Source organism: Papio anubis, chromosome 14 (genome assembly GCF_008728515.1).
Source record: "Papio anubis isolate 15944 chromosome 14, Panubis1.0, whole genome shotgun sequence".
Lineage (NCBI taxonomy): Eukaryota > Metazoa > Chordata > Mammalia > Primates > Cercopithecidae > Papio > Papio anubis.
The window spans coordinates 776,889-799,309 of record NC_044989.1 but is presented as its reverse complement, the minus strand read 5'-3'; the positions used below and the strand labels follow the sequence as shown (position 1 = coordinate 799,309).

The 22,421-nt window shown below is 45.2% G+C and overlaps 1 long non-coding RNA gene across 1 annotated transcript in view; it reads left to right on the top strand.

Annotated features, from left to right (window-relative positions):
• LOC103876665 overlaps positions 1-21,100 on the top strand; it is a 110,590-nt gene extending 89,490 nt beyond the window's left edge. The window contains exons 5-6 of the long non-coding RNA XR_002516474.2: positions 13,821-14,042; positions 20,235-21,100. This is a non-coding gene — a long non-coding RNA (uncharacterized LOC103876665). The remainder of the gene's footprint in view (positions 1-13,820; positions 14,043-20,234) is intronic.
• Positions 21,101-22,421: the final 1,321 nt, after the last annotated feature.

Genomic DNA, 22,421 nt, shown 5'->3' with positions numbered 1-22,421 from the left:
TGGAGGGAAAGGCAGGAACTCTGACAGCAACAGGGCCACGAAGTACCCACTCCAGCCTACCAGCCGGACTCAGCTTCCCCTCCGTGAGCCTGATCTCCTCATCCACAGAACCCAAACATCAGAGAATGGCGCACGGAGCATCTCCACGGCCCTCAGATAAGCTCCTCCGTGACACACAAGATACCCCACAGCAGGGCCTGGAATGAGCATCAGAACGGCCTGTTCTGTCCTTCCCATATCTGAGGGTTCACTGTGCACCATGCGCTTTATTCATTCAGCATTAATTGAGCACCTACTGTATGCCCAGTATCCTCCTGAGTGCAGGGCCTGCAGCAGTGAGATCCCTGGCTGTGCCCCTCATCTCAGGGGCTTCTGTGTAGATGAAGGGGATGCCCGGTGAGGACAAGGCCACCAACAACAGAAACATAAGGACCCGGCAAGCCTGAAGCAGACGTTACGGCAGAGATGCATGAGGGGCGATTGGCGGCCACTGTGGGTTAGGGTGTGGGGCTCCTCTGAGCCTGCAGGTGGATATGGATGGAGAGCTGGCACCACATGAGTGACCATCTCGGGGCTGCCTGTGAAGACCTTCCTGGGGGATGGAGCAGTTGATTCAGAAATCTCGGGCAGAGCATCTTTTCTCACAGTGTCCTCGTCTGGCTTTGGGATCAGCATAATTCTGGCCTCACTAAATGAATTAGGAAGTATCCTCTCTCCTTCAGTTTTTTGAAAGCATTTGAGGAGGATGGGTGTTACTTCCTTAACTGTCTGTAGGATTTATCAGTAAAGCCATTAGGCCCTTCCTTGGCTTTTCTTTGATGGAAAGTTTTTTTTTTTTTTTTTAACGAATCCAATCTTTGTACTATTTAGGTCTCTTCAGATGTTCTTTTCCTCATAATTCAGTCTTGCCAGGTAGTTCGTGTCTATGGATCTGTCCATTTCTTCGGGGCCATCGGTTTGTTGCTGTTTAATTGCTTACACTGGTTGTGTGGCCCTTCATATTTCCGTGGGCCATCTGGTTTGTTGTGGCATAATTGTTCACACCGGCCATCTGACCCTTCGTATTTCTGTGGTGGTGGCTGTGAGGTCTCCTCCTTCATTTCTGATTTTATTTATTTGAATCTTTCTTAGTTCGGGTAAAGTTTTGTTGACTGTTTATCTTCTCAAAAAGTCAGCCAACTGTTCACATTAGTGGTGTATTTGTTTTTGTTTTAGCACCAAAAAGAAAAAGACAAGAAAGGGGATCATGATATGAAACCAGGGAGGTGGACCTGGGCGAGGCTGGGATGCAGACAGGGCCAGATCACGGAGCTTTATAAATCAGGGAGAAGAATCCGGAGTCCAGTGGAAAGCCATTAAAGGTTTTAATTGGGCCGGGCACGGTGGCTCACGCCTGTAATCCCAGCACTTTGGGAGGCTGAGGCAGGTGGATCACGAGGTCAGGAGATCGAGACCATCCTGGCTAACACGGTGAAACCCTGTCTCTACTAAAAAATACAAAAAATTAGCTAGGCGTGGTGGCAGGCGCCTGTAGTCCCAGCTACTCGGGAGGCTGAGGCAGGAGAATGACGTGAACCCGGGAGGCAGAGCTCGCAGTGAGCCAAGATCACGCCACTGCACTCCAGCCTGGGTGACAGAGCGAGACTCCGTCTCCAAAAAAAAAAAAAAAAGGTTTTAATTAAGACATGACATCTGATTTAGGTCTTGTAGAAAGATCATCTGGCTGCTCTGTGGAGACGGGACCACAAGGGGTGATGCCCGAGGGGAATCGCTGCAGCCCAGCCGGATGTGGCCTGGGTGGGTCGAGAGGTGCAGATGGAGAGAGATCACACGTCGGACTTTCAGACTCTTCTGAGCACGTGGCCTCTTGGTCCCCTGGCCCGCTCTGGCGTCTCCGTCTCGTGTGGGCAGGAGAGAGGCACCCAGGTCTCTGCTCTCCGGAATCCCTGGAGGCCTCTGAACCGGGGCTATCAGACGTCTTCCACTGACAGTCCTTTGAATGGATTTTAATCAGTTAAAACATTATGGGATTATTTTTAATGGTGAGAAACAAAAGGGAGTTGTACACCTATGCGTATGTGTGTCCATGCATGCGTTAGTGTGTGTCCAGGCATGAATTTCATCTTATGTGTGTCATGTATGTGTGTACACGTGTATCCTGTCTGTGTGCATGAATGTGCATCACGTGTGCATGTGTGTGTCCTGCATGTGCGTATACATGAATGTGCATTTTTGGGTGTGTGTTATTTATGTGTGTGCACAGGTGTGTGTTTGTGTCTTGCGGTGTGTGTATGCATGAATGAGCATCTGGAGTGGATGTGTGTCATGAAAGTGTGTGCACATGTGTGTCCTGCATGTATGTATGCTTGAATGTGCATCGTGTGAGTCTGTTATCATGAAAGATGAGGCTTCAGTCCCCACAAAACTTGTATCATCCCTCAGAAGTCTGCAGCCCACCCAGCAGACATTTCCTCTGGTGGCAGAGGGTACACAGTGCACAGGCCCTTCCCTGGGCTGCTTCCACGGTAGGGTTTCATCCTCCTGCTAATATTACAGTAACAAGAAAAGCCACATTGCAATTTGGGTAACAGTGTTTCAAGATGGAGCAGCACAGGGTCTGACTAATTCCAGGTGTGGGACTATCTGGGCGGAGTTCTGGCTGCATTTGTATCTGGGACAGGAGCAAGCACAGACACAGGTTGGATGCCATATGTTTGCCTCTGTGAAAGTCCTCGTCTGCGCTAACAATCTGTCAAATAATCCTCTGCCTTGCCCACTATCCGTTCCTTATGCTGGGAAGGTCAACCTTGGTGCAGAATCCCCAGGCCCCTGGCATCTCTGCCCTGTGATATGGAGCTAAGTGAATTCTGTGGAAGGCAGCAGTTTGGAACAAGCTGTTGTGCAGGGCCCAGACTGGAGTGAGCTGCAGGTCCCACACCACCAAGGAGGAGCGAGATCTTTATCTGACCTCTGGAGACATCAGGAGAAAGCACACAGAAGCCAGATCTCCAAACAGGCCGGTCCTAGCCGGCATGGTAAGGAGGTTCCTCTGCTTCAGCCTTTACAAGAAAAGTAACCAGACCCCCTCCCCTCGCCCAGGGTCTTTTACAAGAGACGGTCGTCAGTCCCACGGCTCAGTCGTCTGTCCCACGGCTCAGTCGTCAGTCCCACGGCTCTACTCTTTTCCACTGCTCTACTCTTGTAAACGAGACAACTCCCTCGCGTTGTTTCCCGCTTGCTTCCTCTTCTGTCTATAAAATCACAGCCACCTCTGCTTGGCTCACTGGGACGCGCACTCTCAATACCAATCAAGATCTTTATCTAAACTTGTTGTAATTTTGTCTTCTGGCTACCGGAGGCTCCGGACTGGCTTCACGGCCTCGTCCTTCTCTTCTTTGCTCCCCACTCTCCTAACTGTACCTTAAGGGTTCTCTCAATTACGTGTGTGGACATCGGAGTCCAGTTCTCCATCCAACCACCCCGGAGCAGCTGTCCTGGCCGGCCCCGCTCCCTGCGAGCACCAGGCTGGGCACGCCGCTCCCTTCCTTGGTGCCCACCCACTTGAGGGCAGACCCAGAGTGACATGGACAGGCAGACGGGGCGCACCCCATGCACCTGGGCCACATCCGCGGCTGACGCACCCCCCTCCTCACCATGCAGGCTCAAGGGGGGACTGCCGGGCCCTGACCCAGAGGCCGGGTTTCTGATCTGTCTTGGCCACAGGGAGGTCACACTCTTCTCTAAAGTTCAGCTTTCCCGCCTGAGGAGGAGGCAGCCAATCACTCTTTAGTTTCCTCTTGGCTCTTACAATCTATGATACCCACTAATTCAAGGACAGATCCCAGTAATTGTCTTCAACCAAAGAATTAAAACAATAGACAAAAATGAGACCTTGACTCATATAACTAAAGGTTATGTTCTAATTAGAACAGGAAAATTAACGTATGCGTTAGAGTTTGAAGTCCAAGTTTTGGACCATATTGCCATGTGGAAATTAAGAGCAGGCCGATAAAGACAGTCCCAGCTTTGGGCATGAAGAATCCCTTTTGTTCCAGATCTAAACACCACCTGCATGGGTTGAATGAGTGATTTAGCCTTGAAGTCAATACTTGATATAGAAAATTGGTATTTCTTCTTTCCTCCAGTCAACTCTTTGCCAGAGGCACTAGTGAGCCATGATGTGCTTCAAAGAGGGTCAGAATGAATGACAGGATGCATCTAGTTATAATAATTTACTCTTAATAATATACAATAAGCAAAAGCTTGGAAATCCACATTAGAAATGAACAATCTTTAAACATAAAAAGCCAAATATGTGCATTATTTATTTGAAGAAACCATGTGCATAAATTTTTAATATTTAATCTCATCGCATTTAGTGTTTGAGAATTTACTCATCAATATCGTTCACATTATAGGCTAAAATATTCTTTTAATTAGAAATAGTAATGGGAACCTATAAATGGTCACACACTTTGAACAAAAACCTAGATCGTCTTACATAATAAAGAAAATAAAATAAATTCAAATGAGAAGAGAAAAAACCCTCAAGATTGTTAGAGTAAAGACGGTGTCTTCAGGATCGTCGGAGACTGTGGATGCTTTTGATTCAGGGCCTGAGGACCTGCGTGTCCTGAGGACCGGACCATCCGGGGTGATCTTATAAGAATCCGCTCTACCATCCACACCACAGCATCCGATTCGCCGCTGATGCCCATGACGGAATGAAAACAACATTTTTGTCATCGCAGTTTGAGTGTTCCTGGCCGTCGGATACCCACTTTCTACTTGGAGGGAACGCCCGTGATTTTAGCCGTTGGACAGCTTTTGGTTTTGATTTTTAATTACAAAGAAAAACCACACAACTATTTTAGAGTGCATCTCGTAGATGTTAGTTTCAGAGCAAATTTTGGGACAAAGTAATAAGTAACCACCGCAAATGATCTCAGTTCAAAGCACAGCTCCCTCTGGTATTCATTCCATGGGTGGCATTTGTGAGCCAGGCCCACGTGCTCAGGAGTGATGGACCAGACACCCTCTGCAGTGCCCCCTCGTTCCCCAGGTCCCAGACCACATGGGACAGCAGTTTAGAGAATCACCAGGACTTGGCCTCTCTCCTTTGTGGAGACTGAGATAGGAAAATTCATTTGTCTGGCCACAGTCTAAGGGAGGGCCCTGTAACATCCCTAAAACACTATGGGGAAAATCAACCCGCTCAGTTGGCCACTCCCGTTTAGTGATCTCAGTGGACCCTCAGGGAGGGGAAGCCCAGTCTCCCTGCTCCAGACCGACTTTTCTCTCCGATCCCCCACTCCTGTGTCACCCTGGAATTTTCAGAGCAGGAACAGGCCTCTGGCCTAAGCGTAAGACTCACTCATGCCCTTGCTGCCTGTGATGTGTAAGCGCTTGATGTAAACATTCCCTGCAAACGGCCATATTTGATCTGCTAATCCACGTCCGTCTCTGGGCGTTGGAGCTACTGGCATTCCTGGTTTCCTTGCTCTTTGGTGTCTGTGTGTTCAGTTTGCTTTGCCCGCTCCTGGTCCACCTGCCCAGAACGGGGGTGACGCTGCATCCTCCCCTCTCCCCAGGAGTTCTAGCCCAGTGATCTTAGTGCTTTGCGTTATTTTGATGACCCCCTTCCCAAATGCTACTAATTCCTAAAAATGTGTGTCCCACTGGGTCCTCATCAGAGAGTTTGGGTCCCATGTGTGACTCTTTGAATGACATATCCACTGGGATGCCACAGAGAGTGTCAAAGCCGAACTCATAATCACCTCCTGCCTCTGGGCTCAGATTCCCTTTGTCCAAGTCCTCCTTTCTCAGTGTGCGACCAGGAAGTTCTCATTTCCAGTTACTGTGGAATGTCTGGAGGAACACCAATACTTTGCCAAGACAACTAAAACATTTGGACAAAATTGGGGGGAACATCCATGCGTAGGCAAGTTCGGCAGGTCTCGTGGTTTCAGATCTTCAGAAAAAAAGACTCAGAAAAGTGATGGTCATATCAGTGTTGTCTTTCTATTGAGGCATTTAAAAAATGTGGAACCTCCGTGAATCAAGAAGCTAAGAAACCAAAGAGAACAAAGCTGCAAATCAGACTGGATTCTGGGTGGTGCTGGAGGTGGAAGCTGAGACCAGGATTTCTGAAGAGTGAGGGGCCCCAGGCATCTCCTAGGCTCCTTCAGGGTACCCTGGATACCCCTGCCCTGAGCGGGGAGCGGGATAATCAGAGCCTCCTGCAAGCCACACACCAGCCTCCTGGTAACTGAAATCTCCACTTTATGTGTAACACACAGCCCAGATATTGGCATTAACATTGGCCATTTAAATGGCAGCTTTATACATGAAATAGATAACACCATGGATAGTTTTACCACAACGATGGACTCTGTATAAAAGAAGCAAATAGAAACTCCAGAATCGAGGAGACAATCGCTGTAATGAAGAGCTCACTAGATGCAAATGCCAGAGTGGGCAGAGCAAAGGAGAATCAATGCCCTAGAAGTGACATCGTTAGAAAATATTGAAGCTGAAGAACAGAGAGCCAAAAACTGCAGTCATCATATGAAAGGCATACTGGACATGATGAAATGTCTAACATGCATGCAATTGGATTGATAAAAACCAAAGGATGTCAGTAAACATCATTCTAATTCAAGCATAGCACAGAGGAAAAAAATAAAATAAAAAAAGAGCAACAGCATGTCAACTGTGCCAGGGACAGAATCAAAAGCTGGAACTCGTGGGCCGTGTGAGCCCCAGAAGAAAATAAAAACACATTGAAATGGATGAAGCATTTGTAGAAAATGACTTGATCAGAAACAGTGATTCTCAGGTCCAGGAAGCACAGCAAGCTGTCAGAGGCCAGAGGCTGAAAGCTGAAGATAAGCTGGACTCTCAGGAGCCGCCTGATAAGAGAGATTTGTTACCCACTGGGGAACAGTGATACAGCTGAATAATGATGCTTTGTCGCAAAAATAATGGAATCCAGAAGAAAATGTCACCAAAAATAAAAAGACTTTCAACTGACAAACATATCTAGGAAAACTATCTTTCAAAGATGAAGGGTAAATGAAAACATTTTAAGATTAATTGAAGCTGGATGAGTGTGTTGCCAGCAGATCCATACTTAAAAAAACGCTAAAGAAAATTCTTTAGGCTGAAGAGAAATTATACCAGATGAAAAATGGTGTCATAAAGTAATGAAGAATACTAGAGATAATAAATATGAAAATAAATAAAAACAATTATTTTCCTTCTTTGCTTAAATTCTTCAAAATTAATTGGTTATTTCAAACAAAAATAGAAAAGATAGTGAGTTTTATAACATCAAATTTAAATGTGGGGCATCACTTGCAGATGGCAGGGAAGACAAGTGGATTTATAGCAGCATGAGGTTGTTTTACTGTAGATGAAGTCACACAATATTACCTCAGAGTAGACCACACAAATAGAAATGGATATAATAACTTCAAGAGAAAACACTGAAAAAAAAATGCAGTCAAAAAGTCAATAAAAGGACAAAATGCATAATAAAATTTTACTAATTTATGCCGAAATAAAACAGGAAAATAAAAGGACGAGAAAAGAGGACACACTGAAAAGGAATGTTTAGGTGGAGCCTCGATTCACAGCAGAGCGTCGGTGAGGCTGTCGGTGACCCTTGGGACTCTTGAAATTCTTCAAAATGAGGTTTATGTGGTGGACAGACCAGACCCTGGCAGGGTCCCATGTTCATGACTGTATAATCCCTTCCTCTGAGTGGGTGAGACCAGTCACTGGTGTCTAACCAACGTGAAATGGCAGCAGTGGGAGTCGCTCTCTTCGTTACGTTACCGTATCACACAGAGCTCTGTCTCGCTCGCTTTCACCGGAAAGACTCTTTCCACTTCTGCCTGGAAGAAGTGAGGTGCTGCATCATGAGAGGCCTCTAGAGACAAAGAGCACCGAGACCCGTGAGGGGCAGCGGGGACCGTCTGAGGTGCGGGGGACCGTCTCTGAGGGGCTCGCGGGGGACCGTGTCTGAGAGACGCGGGGACCCGTCTGAGGGCGGCGGGGACCGATCTCAAGGGGAACGCCCGGGGACCGATGTCACGAGGGGCTGTGGGGGACCGTGTCTGAGGGGCGGCGGGGACCGATGTCTGAAGGGGACCGATGTCACGAGGGGCTGTGGGGACCAGCGTCTGAGGGCCGCCGGGGGCCACGTCGAGGCGCGGGGGTTGGCGTCTGAGGGGCTGTGGGGACCGATGTCTGGGGCCGCCGGAGAAAGCCCGTGTCTGAGGGCTGTGGGGGACCAGCGTCTGGCCTTGATACGTGTCTGAGGGGCTGTGGGGACCAGCGCGTCTGAGGGGCTGTGGGGGACCCGCGTCTGAGGGGGGCTGCCGGGGACCTGTCTCTTGAGGGGGCTGCGGGGGACCCGTGTCCTGAGGGAGCTGCAGGACCCGTGTCTGTGAGGGCTGCCCGGGGACCTGTCTCTTGAGGGGCGCTGCGGGGACCTGTCTCTTGAGGGGCGCTACCGGGGACCCGTGTCTGAGGGGAACTGCGGGGGACCCCTGTCTGCCAGCTGAGAGGAGCCCCCAGCTGCCATCCACAACAGAGCAAGGCACCCGTCACTCCAGCACAAGGGGTCAGATTCAGCCAACAACACGAAGAGACTTGAGACAGACTCCCTTCCCAAGTGCAACCTCTGATGAACCCGCGGCAGCAGGCCAACCTGGGTTGTAGCCTTTTGAGACCCCGAGCAGATGACACAGCTAAGCTGAACCCTGATTTTTCACCTACAAAAACTGTGAGATGATAAAAGAGTGTTGAGCTTTTAAGCTTTTGCTCATGTATCATGCAGCAATAAAAGCTAGTATGTCCATTAAAAACAAATGAGGCTTGGCCGGGTATGGTGGCTCATGCCTGTAATCCCAGCACTTTGGGAGGCTGAGGCGGACGGATTGCCTAAGGTCAGGAGTTTGAGACCAGCCTAGCTAACATGGTAAAACGTGTCTCTACTAAAAACACACAAAAAAATTAGCTGGGCGTGGTGGCACATGGCTGTAGTCCCATATACTTGGGAGGCTGATGCAGGAGAATTGCTTGAACCCAGGAGGAGGTTGCAGAGAGAGCGAGATGGCTCGGTGAGCCAGCCTGGGCAACAGAGGCAAGACTCAGTCCCACCTCCCTCCATAAAAAAAAAAAAAAAAAAAAAAAAAAGGCTTCACTAACCGCACATGAAACATGCAGGAAGAACACAGTAAGTTGGTATGGAGGTGCGGGAGTGGCGGTTCCCCTTCAATGTTCTTTCTCTTATCTTTCCAGTCATAGACTATAGACTGTTCCCTGAACATCTCAACACAGGATTTGCAGAGTTTTACTGACTGTCAAATATCTTCCCACATGTCCTGTCATCATGAGCTTGTGTCTAACAAGACCCACGCTGCCCAGGGCCACAGGTCCTCATCGTGTGACAGTTTTGTCACTAGGCACAGGTGCACCCCACAGGGGCGTGGATCCCTGTCCTCAGATAAACAACCTGCAGCAGGCTTTTCCACTCTATGTACTGAAGGGGTCTAGAAATCAGAACTCACAGCCATCTGGATGGAGTTTTCTTTGTAGGAAGGTTTTAATTAACAAATTCATATTTCAGGCTATACTGATTTTATATCTTTTGTTCATCACCTTTGTTAATTATATTTTCAATGAATTTGATGATTTCATCTACATTGCTATTTATCACATTCCATATAATTTTAATATCTCTAGGATCTCTACTGGTGTCTCCTTTTACATAATGACTTATTTTTGGAAATTTGGATTTGTTAATCGATTTGCCTAAGGGCTTATCAATTTTCTAATCATTTTGAAACACAAATTTTTGCACATAATGGTCAGATCTGCCCCAATGGCTCATCAAGCTTCTCAGAAAACAGTCTGTCCATTTCTTACTATTTGGATATATAGATTTCTTCTACTTTTCCACCCTGACAAATAATGCTGCAGTGAACATTCTGAATATATTTCCTTATATAAATACATTAGTGATACTCTAAGATATATTCTCAAAGCTGGAATTGCTATGTTATAGCAGGTGCACACTGACATTTTAATGGACACTGTAAAATGGCTCTTCAACCTGGTTGTATAAATATCTACTCCAACACCTTGTTTATAAGAGTTTCCTTTTCTCTACATCCATGATAACTTGTTCATATCTGTTATTTTTTTAAAGCAAATAACTAAGAAATTATATCTTTGATGTCTGTATTCTTAATTAACAGTGATGCTGATTTTTTTTCATAAACTCATTAGCTGTTTGGTTATTTTCTCCTGGGTGAATTACCCATTCTTAGTCTGTTTCCTTTTGTTCTCATTTGTCTCCATGTATTTGATAAGTAGATGACCTTTATGTAATCCTTATACTAATGCTGTATTACACATTGCAAATAACTTCCCAAACTAAAATCTAGCTAGATATGCAATTTCTATAGTGTATTTTTAGCTTGTATTTTCTATGTAGAGAACCACTGTGTTCACAAATAATGAATATTTCCCCCATATTCCTGTTGACTTGCTTCATTTCACTCTCTAACACCAGCAGTAAAAGTGTGAAATTTATGAAAATTTATAAAAAAGACATTTTAAATTTTGCCTTAAGTGGAAATGCAGGTAATTTTTCACTTTTAAAGGACTGATATAAGGTTGTGGTAGATACTTTTTAAAGAAAATCAAATTTGAGAAATCTCTTCTATTGTTTTGTAAATATTTGTATTGTAATTGATTGGTTGAATTGCATCAGTTTTTTTCTCTGTTGAAATGGTTTTTATTTTTCACCCTTTCAATTTGTTAAGGTAATGAAGAAGGTAAGTGATAGGTTGTTTAGCTCTTGAATAATCTTTGTATTCCTGAGATAAGTGTTAGTTACTCAAGATGGATTTATGTTTCTTTATACACAGCTACATGACTTATTTTATCTAAACTTTTTGTGTCTATGTTCATAAATAATGTTGAACTATGATTACTGTTTTGCCTTTAAAAAAACAAATTTTTCACACTTTTTTATAAAAAAAAATACTTCAGTTCAGCAACGTCTTGTTTTGTTGCTGACTTTTCCTCACATTGCTTGTAGACACTGACCCTTTTCCTGGGGTCAAATTCTCTTCCAGTTGAAATGGTCTTTTAGATTTTTTCAATTGTTTCAGATGAGAGATTGGAGCTCCTAATCCTTATTTGAATAAAATTATTTTATTCTTAATACTTTTATATCACTCCTTGTTATGGAAAATTTCAAATACATACCTACGGGAGATTATAGCATAATTAACTCTAATTTACCCATGACCTGTCTTGAGCGTTGATCAGCTCAGAGCCCGTCTCATTTCCTCTATTTCTCACTCTCTCCCCTTCCCCAAGATGACCTCATCTGATGCCTTGGGCTAGGTCTAGCCTTCTTTCTATCACTGCACCAATTCTTTTGTCCATTTTGTACTATCTGGATACTTATATTTTTTCCACCTTTTCACCTGATCAAATTATGTGCCAGTGAATATCCTTGTGTGTTTCCTTATTCCATTGTGCTAGTAATTCCAACGTATATTTCTGCACTTATTTCTAAATATTTCTATGTGTATCTTTAAAAGACACACCAACACCTTTAAACATAGTGACAATTTATTATCAAACTTGAAATTAATCCACAATTAAGTATTCTCTTAATATCATCAAATATTCAACCACTCCTCACATTTCTATAATCATTCTAATGAATTTAAAATACATTTTAAGGCCAGGTATGGTGGCTCACGCCTGTAATCCCAGCACTTTGGGAGGCCGATGTGGGCGGATCACAAGGTCAAGAGATCGAGACCATCCTGGCCAACGTGGCGAAACCCTGTCTCTACTAAAAATACAAAAATTAGCCGGGCGTGATGGCAGGCGCCTGTAGTCCCAGCTACTCGGGAGGCTGAGGCAGGAAAATCACTTGCACCTGGGAGGTGGAGGTTGCAGTGAGCTGAGATCACGCGACTGCATTCCAGTCTGGGTGACAGAGTGAGACTCTGTCTCAAAAAAAAAAAAAAAAAAATGAAATAGTTTGTGCAGTTGAAACAATTCAAACACATTACATAAATTATTATTAATTAAAATACCCCTGAAGACTCTACTGCTCTAGGTATTCCTCCTTCATTTCTTTTTTTTTTTTCAATTTTTATTTTTTACAATTTTTTTACTGTTGTTGAAAAAACTAGATTTTTTGTTGTGTAGACGTCCTATTAGCTACTTTAGGGATACAGTTCTCATGTTGTTTTTTTCTAAGTTTTTTTATTCTTTTTCTGTTCTCCATACTTCCAGTAAATGGGTAGATCAAGATGCTTAACTGAATTCATGGCTGATGTTTTTGGCAAGAGTATTTATTGTGATCTTGTGTGCAACTGTCAAGAAGGGCAGATGTGGAGGCTGAAGCAGCTCCACCTTGGATGACACCCACCGTGTTGACTTTTGATTAACTCCAATTCCAGGAAGTCCTCTAAGATTTACAGTTTATCTTGAGACAGAGTAAAGGCAAGACTTGGCCCCCATAGGAACGTGGCTCATTCCCACTGATGCGTCTTTCCGTGCACATCAGCTAAGCACCTGACCTTACCTCACCACCCCCACTGGCTCCACAGACCCTGGAGAAACCAGGCTACCCAGGGTTCTGCTGGAAACTTCACTCAAGGGAGCCCACCTCTGTCACTGCCGTGTGCACGAGACCAGAAGAATGGCTGAGCTTTACCTCTTGCCTCATTAAAAGGTTAAAATCCCCACCCAGGAGGGGCTTAGGTGTTATTTATCATGAACAATGTATGTATCAGACTGATTTTTCACTGTGCCCATGCACCCCCAGCTCCGTCCCACACATGTAATGATGTTCGCATGCCTCATGCTTATCCTTGACATCCTTCCTAACACACCAAAAAGACCTGCCCTCAGGAAGCCAGCCCGAGACCTCTCTCTCCAGTGCTGCCGCCTCGTATTTAAGCACAGACTCCTGACAAAGCCTCCTCTGGGGAATGCGCATGGCCTCGTGACCCCTCTGTTGCATGGGAGCATAGGAACCCATGGCTGGTAACAATCTTGTTCCTTGCGTGTGAGTAAGTATCTACTGTAAATCGTGCCTTTGGGTCCAGACAACTTGATGTTGTTGCACTTCAGTTGTCCCACCCATGCTTTCTGAACCAGCCCTTTGCCCTGGCTCATAGGCCCTGGGCCTGGGGTTTATGGGCAGGGATCCACCATCTTGTCTGGCTGCAGACACGGCTTCTGTCCCTAAGTTCCTACTAAATGTTTCTTTCTGAGAAACCAGGTTTACTGGCCTCTTTCTCTGGCCTCTCAGCTTCCTTGGACTTTGAGGGCAGTTGTGCTGGGACCTCCCCACTGTGGAACAATGGAGTATCCAGTGTGTCTCATGCTTTAATGTAAACAGCCTTGATAATCACCACATAGGTACATTAATGCATGTGGGTAGCATATTTGTAGTATTTTAATGTTACCATGCTTTTCTTATTTATTAGCTGAAATATTTCCATGAAGAGAAACTTCCCCTTGTTGACTCCTTCCTCGCCCTGAGGTACAGTTTTTATACGAAAGGCAGGATCAATGCATTTGCCTTCTTTCCATTTTCAAAATTATGAGGTTTTTTCCTCTGTTATCTCCCAAAAGTGATCACGGATTCCTTTGATTTTAGGTGTTGTTGAGAATTATTAATAATTCATGGGATTTAAACTACAGATGTGTTTAGAGTCCCTCAAGGTTATCTTCATTCTTGATGTTAAAACAGTCCCATTCTTTTCCAGGGGAAGCTGTTCAGGTTCTATCCTGCGTGTTCTCGAGAAAGTTTTGATGAGAGAAAACATCACACAGAAAGGTGCACTCGTCACAAGTTTCCAGCTCCATGGATTTTTGCAAACCGAGCACATTTGTGGGCCAAGAGTGGAGCCCACAGCGAGAATATCCTTCCTGCCGCTCCTGCCGTCCATCTGGCAGCACAGCCACTACCCGGCCGTGGAACGACACAGGTTAGTTCTGCCTGTTTTGTTGTTTATGCAAATGGGACCATACAGTGTTCAGTCTTAAGTCTGGCTTCCCTGCTCAACTCATGCGTGTGAAATTAACCTGCACTGATGTGTGCAGTATCTCACGTGTCATCCCTGCTGCTCCATCATCCATTGTGAGTATGGATAACACCGTTGTTCATTTTACTCTTTGTGGGACTTGCTAGTTTCCTCTTCTGCTGCTGTGACTATTCTTAGACACATCCCATGGCTTTGAAGAAGAGTTGTCTTTGAGGTTTTTCTTGTTTTGTGTCGTGTTGTTTTGTTGTTTTGCTTTTTCCTGGCATAACATGATGCCATGGCTCACTTTGTGCCTGTCTTCACCAGAAATAGAATCAGCCAGTTTTTCCAAAGAGCAATGATCCTTTCCATGGAAAATGAGGGTTAGGGACCAAAGCATTTTAACTGTGTTTTATTTTATTTTTAAAATTTTTACCTAAAACTTAGAAACAATCCTATCCAACTAAATAATTTATAAAAATTAGTAAATAGCAAAATAAATTCCTTTAGGTTTCAAAAGGTTTCTCTTTAATTATCAGTGCTTTATGGAGTTGAATAACACAAATGTTTGCATTGTGGGGACAAGAAAAAAACCCTGGCCCTGAATACTTCAGAGTAGGAATTTCGAACTTAAAGAAAAAGCATGGTATTAACGAACCCTGTAATCTGCAGCAAAGAATATGGTTGTGGTTTTAACAAAAGGGTAGTTAAATCATTTTCTCACAGTTTATACCATAATAAACTATTTTTGAATCAAATATTTAAATGTAAAATTGAAAAGTATATAAGCACCAAAAAAACATGAAGATGTTTTCTTACGGTTTCAGCATGAGAAATGTTTCCAAGTATTAATATAAGTAGAACAATTTATAATTGGATTAATATTTTAAAAGTGACATGGTTCCAAGGAAATGGACAAATCATGAAATTCGTTGCTATCATAAAGCACATATTTTAAATGGTTAAATGGATTCTACAGTTCTGTAATAAAAATACCAATAATCCAACTGAAAAAATGGCCAAAAGATGAGACAATAAACAGAGTACAGATGCGCTAAAGGGTGCTTAATTTAATTAAGAATAAGAAAACAATTGAAATCATGAATGATGACTTTTGATTTCTGCCTCTAGGATTAGGAATAATTGGATCGCTAAGAATGTGGAAAGACATGTGCTGTCTTCCACACTGCTGGCAGCATTGCAAACCAGCTTCACATTTATAAAAAGCAATTGAAAATTAGACACAAAAGATAAAACACTCATACTCTTTTGACCTGATAATTTAATGTCTTAAATTTTATTAGATATATGTTATCACATATGTATAAAGTATCTCCATTGATGTATTAAAAAATAAAATACTGAAATACCTTATGAGTAATTCAATAAGGCGTTGCTTAAATAAACAAGGCCATAGCTACTCAATGGAAAATAACATTTCTTTTCAAAAGAATGATAAACTCTAAACTAGTAAGGCATAATCTTCAAGATAATGGTTGAAGGACCACCTGATTTTAGATTGTGTGCATCATATGTTTTTGTGTATATAAGGATTAAAGTTGGAAAACATTCACGGGATATAAATAATGTTATAAGCAACATAACGTAGACAGTGCACCACGTAGGTCATGATGGCACAGGAGGGGCAGGAAAGGGCAGGTAGAGAAGAGCAGGCTTACTGTGAGGGCTCCACCCTCGGGCCTCTGCCCACAGGCTGAAGTGAGAGCAGGCACTCCTGTTTTCCCACCTGAATGTTGCATTTCCAAGACCACTCTGGCCTGCCACACCCCCATCCTGTGCCCATATAAACCCGAGACCTTAGCGGGCAAACACACAAACTGCTGAATGTCGAGAGGAGTGGAGAGGGGCAGAGAGCGGTGAAGAGCGGCGGAGAGTGGCAGAGAGTGGTGGAGAGCAGCAGAGAGCAACACTGTGGCCCGGCAAAGAAGGAGGGAAGAGGGGCCTGAACACCAAGAGGAGTTCGCTGACAACAGCCAGACCCCAGGGGAAAAGGATCTCCCCGCCCCCTCCACCTTCCAGCTCCCCATCCATCTGCTGAGATCCACCTTCACCACTCAATAGAACCCCACACTTATCCTTGGAGTCCGCTTGTGATTCGATTCTTCCAGGACGCTGGACAAGAGCTTGGGATACAAAAGGCTGTCACATTGGCTCTCTGCCCTTGTGATAAGGCAGAAGGTTCGTTGAGCTGGTTAACACTGAAGCCATCTGCAGGCAGCCAAACTGAGAGAGCTCTGTGACACGGGGGTTGCACGCACGCACCTCTAGACACTACTGTAGGGCCAAGAGCCCAAAGTCCTTGCCCCAGCTTCTGCTCCTGCCCCTCTGCATGCTCCTGCTAGGGGTTTGAGCTGCAGGGCGGCCAAACAGGTGAGCCACACTCCTGTTGTACATCTTTCAAGGGGAATTCAGGAAATTCTCCAGTTTCAACAATACGCTGTATCACATAGTGTGTAGCATACAGTGTGTAACAAAGCACAGGTGTAATGAGGAACATGTAGCATGCACTGTGCACTGTGTGTGTGCAGGGGCACCTTCCTGTCTATAAACAGGGGAATATATACACACACACACACATATATACATGTAGCAGGCACTGTGCACTGTGTGTGTGTAGGGGCACCTTCCTGTCTATAAACAGGGAAATATATATATATATACACACACACACACGTAGCATGCCCTGTGCACTGTGTGTGTGCAGGGGCACCTTCCTCTCTATAAACAGGGGAATATATATATATACACACACACACACGTAGCATGCCCTGTGCACTGTGTGTGTGCAGAGGCACACGTATATATATACATGGAGGCTATTTGCTGTTATTTGTTGCATATGGCCAGACTGTTTCTGGGATCATCTAGAAGACACAGAAGAAGCAATTAACTTCAGACAGGGAGTTCTGTTGCTGGGTGAACAAGTGGACAAGTGGGATTTTACTTATTTATTTTTTATTTTAAATTTTGAACCAATTAAACACATTCAAATACACTCAAACATTAAAATAGTTGGATTTTGAGAATTACTTCATAGCTGGGCTGTAGGAACAGTCAAGGCCTCCCCCTCCCTCCAGGTCATAACTGGTCTGGATTTAATACCAACTCATCAGGTGAGAAGGAGCCAGAAACAGCTAGATGGGTGCAGGCAGCTGCAGGGGGCCTGCCTCACTCACCCAGGTTCACAACCTCAGGGGCTGTGTGGGGCTGTCACCTCGGCAGCCAGTTTCCAGAGCCCCATTCTAGATGCGCCCCACTCAACTCACAGGTGAGCACAGCTTCCTGGGGGTGCAGCTGCCACTGTCAGCTGTGTAGAGCCTCAAGCTGCTTCCAAGGGGAGCCCATGACCCTTGGTTCCTTTAAAAATAAAAAGGAATGGTTTTTCTTATTCCAGACACCTCTTTCCTAACAATGGAGAAGAGCGAGTGCCGCTGCACTCAATCCTGGACAGAGTGGCATCCATGCCCACGTTCACGCAACGTAGTATTGATTTACCAGACTGAAGTGCCCGCTACAGCAGCCGGCCCCTGCAGAGCTTTCAAGGAAGGTTGCTGGGGCTGGTGTTTCCCATAGCTGTTGCTGGGGCTGGTGTTTCCCACAGCTGCTGGGCTGCTCGCTTCCTGGGGTGCCTGGGTAGAGGTAGGGATGCGTGGCTTTTCAAAGTCATCCAGGCGGGAAGAGAGCGGCCAGGAGCCAGCAGCACAGTGCAGGATGCAGCCGCCAGGACTGCCTCGGAGTCAGGCCCAGTGAGGCAGCAGGGAGGGTGCCCAAGGCCTGTCCCTAAAGGCTTAGGGGAGTGGAGGCCCCTCTGCCCAGTGAGGGAGCAGGGAGGGCGCCCGAGGCCTGTCCCCAAGGGCTTGGGGGTGCAGGGGGCCCCTTCTCCTGGGTGTCAAATCAAGTGTGCCCTAAAGCTGCCTCTTTACATATTTTAAGTTCGGCGTGAGCTATAACCTAAGTGGAATTGTACACAGACTGTAGCCTGCACTTGCGTCAATCACGGAGATTTGGCCCCTCAGACAGAGCCAGCTGTTTGAACCTGTTAAAATAAGGCAAATGCAGGCTGTAACCCATCCAGCCGTCTCTGTCCCTCACATCCGTTTCTGTGACTTTCCTTTCCCTGTGCATGAATCTTCCCCCCACACGCGGCTGCGCAGGAGTCTCTAAGCCTCCTCCAGCTGGGAAGGCTGCCCGATCATTGCTCAGTTAAACTCCGTCCAACGTCATTTGCCTGAAGTTTTTCTTTCATCAAGGGCTTTCACTGTTTGGTCACACTCCTCCAGACAGAGCCCTGGGGCCCGGCGGGACAGGCTGTTCGGGATTAAGAACGAGCTGGTGACCCTGGCCCATCATTCCTGCCCGTGCCAGCTCCTCCCAGGGCCCCCAGGACAGGCTCTGTGGGTCATTCCTTGTAAAATCAGGTTCCGGGTCCACCCGCTGCAGCTCCTGACTCCACATGTCTGGGCCATGGAGGTCCTGGTGCCCCTATGGGTGCCTTTAGTGACAGTTGGTGAGCCCCCTGCCCCTCCGCCTCCCCGGTCTACACCGAGTGTGTCCCTTGTGTGTGGAGCCTGCGTGTGCCGGGTGACCTGGTGCCCGGTCCCGCGTTCTCCAGGCCAGGCGGTGGCAAGCGTCAGGTGTGTTTTTTCCACACCCTTCTTCCTCCTGCTGTGAGTATCTCCACACATTCAGAGCCTCACTGCAATTTGTCGTAGGAGCTGCGGAGCTGTGAATCAGACACTTGAGCAAAGTAAAGTACATTTTGTTTAACAGCATGTGGCCATCAGCACCGCAGACCATCCAGGGGCTTCCGGGGAGAAGCCCACGTCTGACTGTCGGGTCTATTCCTCTTCAGCAGCCGAGGAAAAGAGCTGTTTGCTCGCTGTGTTTCCTTTTCTTCTAGCTGCGAAAACCAGAGCACAGGATGTTCTTGAACAACATGGAATCGACCCAAATAAAATGCCTCCTGCTGTGAAAAATCATAGAACGCCCACTTCAGATTTCCAGTCTCCAGGATAGCAAAGCTGTCTGAATTCTACGAGACAGCCGGTTCCCACTGGCAGCTGATCCATTTTGTCTAAAGCACCAACTTTTTTAAGCAATAAGCCGAAAACAAGGTTTTCCAGATGGTTCCCCTCCCACAAAGGCAAAATAATCGATGGGGCCTCATTTGACAGCTCCACACGTGGGCCCTGGGACAGGAACAGGTGGCCAGGCCTTTCCTTCCCTGTGGCTTCTTTCCTGCCTTTCCGGCCGCAGACCTCACTAGGTTCAGTACGTGCCAAAGGCCTGGCCTCAGCGTCTGTCACACGCCTCAGAGCCCAGCCCCACTCAGCTTCCAAGTCGCCGGGCCTGCCTGGAGCACCGAGCCTCTCCACTGTCTCTTCCCTTGAGACAGCGTCTTTTTCACTAATCTGGAGGGCCGCACACCCCCCTTACACTTACTCACTTGCTCATTTGCAACTAGAAGCTCCACGTGTGTGATCAGCCAAAGATTTGATTCACCAGAATGTCTGCATTCTCTTACGGGCTTTGCAAATGCTAAATCTTCGAGTGTTTCCGCTTTTAAAGTTTAAATCCTCTCACTGGTAAGTAATTATTCTCAAAAGTAGACTCTTCTGAAAAGAAGGTCACAAAGAGGGTTATTTCCATTAAAAATATATTTGTGTTTCTTGAAATGTGTTAAGTGGCCTTTTTCAAGGTGTTTGTAATAGGAGAGTAGATAAAAATGAATTTCTCTGGAGATGCAGCATACACTAAAGATTTATCATTAGATAATTAGAAATACATAAATCATGCTAACATTTCCATATATAAATGGAGAACATTCACTCTTCTACTATTTAGCTATAAAATAACAAATTTTGTAATTATCCTATATTGAATTACACTAAATTGAAAAAATACCAGTTGCTCACTTTTAAATTTGACAATGTATGTGATGAATTATAAATTTAATAGCCTGCATCTTTTCTCTTGTATCAAGTTCTCAAAACTTAAACTTTTGTTACTGGAGTTAAAAGGTTGCTACTAAGATGGAAAAATACCGATTTAGAAAAAAATAATGTATATAATGGAAACATCTGTTAATTTAAACATATACATTACGCAAATAAGCATACTCTTTTGTACTTTCAGGTCAGAGAGGATAAAATATACAACGTGTGCTGTAATCGATTCACAACACTTTGTAATGTCAAAGAATTTAAAAGCTGTAAGATTGTCCAGCCCTTCCATTCATGGGACAAAAAATTAAAAATAACAGAAATTAAGCAATCAGTGAAAGACAACCACAGCTGGGCTCCTCCCTGTGACTCCCAGGCGAGCGCCATTTCTACAGCTTCTCCAACGTGCGGACGGACGGGGTCAGGGCTTAAACCAGAAGTCTTGACTAGCAGTGAAATAGCCCGACAAATGTTACCTATTTTCTACACTTTTTTTTTCAAATATGGTGAAAGTTGTCAGAATGAAAGTGGAGTCGCTTGTGTTAAAACCTGGATGAGCTGAGCTGGGGAAGGCCTTGGAGGGAGGGCTCTGCTGCACGAACGCCTGACAACAAGAACTATCACCAAAGACTCTGCAAACACCACATCCATGCACCAAAGCCCCAAGGACCTCGCAAGAGCTCTGCTGCACGAATGCCTCGACAACAAGACCTAAAGACTCTGCAGACATGACATCCATGCACGAAAGCCCCAGCGGCCTCAGTCAGAAAGCACCTCTGGGAGGACGTCTGCTCAGCACCTGCCTGTCCAACCTCACACCAGTGCCACACTTGCTATTGGCCCTTGTAGCCAAGGATAATTGTCTCCAAACAACTTATGTTTTCTTCAAAAACTCTTGTCTTCCTTGACCTCCCTGAATGTACTCACTGACTCCCATTGCAATGCACAATTCCCAAACAAATATTTTTTCTTTAGAGGGTCTTTCTCTCTCTTTCTGTCTCTTATTTAGGTTGGCAATAATAAAAGTCAAATTACAAAGAACTCAGAAGAAAGTTCAAACCTGTTTTCGGGGATGAATGGTCTCTCGACACTGTGTCTTCTTGGAGTAGTGCCTGGTTTCACCTCTGTGCTGGTATCCTCTTTCCTGCCGTTATTTTTATTTCCTAAAATGTTTTCCATCCTCTTTTCTTGTGTGTTCAGCCTGTGAGTGCAAAAGTAATTGCACCGTTTGCGTTGTTGGAATTTGCCATTTGACATTGGAAAACATTTAAAAATACATGTGGTTATGCTATACATCATTTTAATGAGCATTTCTCACTTTATGTTTTTTTGTTAATGACATTACTTGCTGTTTATTTTATGTTTATTTTAGACTATGGAAATGATGTTAGGAAAAAAGCAAATTCAAGTAATTTTCTTATTTAAAATGGATCATAAAGCAGCTGAGACAACTCGCAACATCAACGATGCATTTGGCCCCGGAGCTGCCAATGAACCTACAGTGCAAAAAGAAGTTTTGCAAAAAAGATAAGAGCCTTGAAGATGAGGAGCATAGTGGCCGGCCATCGGAACTTGACAATGACCAATTGAGAGCAACTGATCCCCTTACAACGACACGAGAAGCTGCCGAAGAACTCAACGTTGGCCGTTCTATGGTCGTTCGCCATTTGAAGCAAATCGTAAAGGTGAAAAGCTTGATAAGTGGGTGCCTCACGAGCTGAGTGAAAATTTTTTTAAAAATTGTCATTTTGAAGTGTCTTCTCATTCTGCACAACAACGAACCGTTTCTCAATCAGACTGTGACGTGCGATGAAAAGTGGATTTTATGTGACAACCCGTGATGACCAGCTCAGTGGCTGGACTGAGAAGAAGCTCCAAAGCACTTTCCAAAGCCAAACTTGCACCAACAAAAGGTCCTGGTCACTGTCTGGTGGTCTACTGCTGGTCTGATCCACCACGGTTCTGAGTCCGAGTGGAACCATTATACCTGAGACGTGCTCAGAAAATCAGTGAGAGGCACCAGAAACTGCAATGCCTGCAGCTGGCATTGGTCAATAAAAAGGGTCCAGTTCTTCTCCACCACAATGCCTGACCACACGTCTCACAACCAGCACTTCAAAAGTTAAATGAATTCGACTACAAATTTTGCCTCATCCGCCATATTCACCTGACCCCTTGCCAGCCGACTACCACTTCAAGCATCTTGACAACGTCTTGCAGGGAAAACACTTCCACACCCAACAGGATGCAGGAAATGCTTTCTGAGAGTCTGTCAAATCCCGAAGCATGGATTTTTATGCTGTGGGAATAAACAAACTTATTTCTCATTGGCAAAAATTGTGCTGACTGTAATGGTTCCTATTTTGATTCATGAGGATGT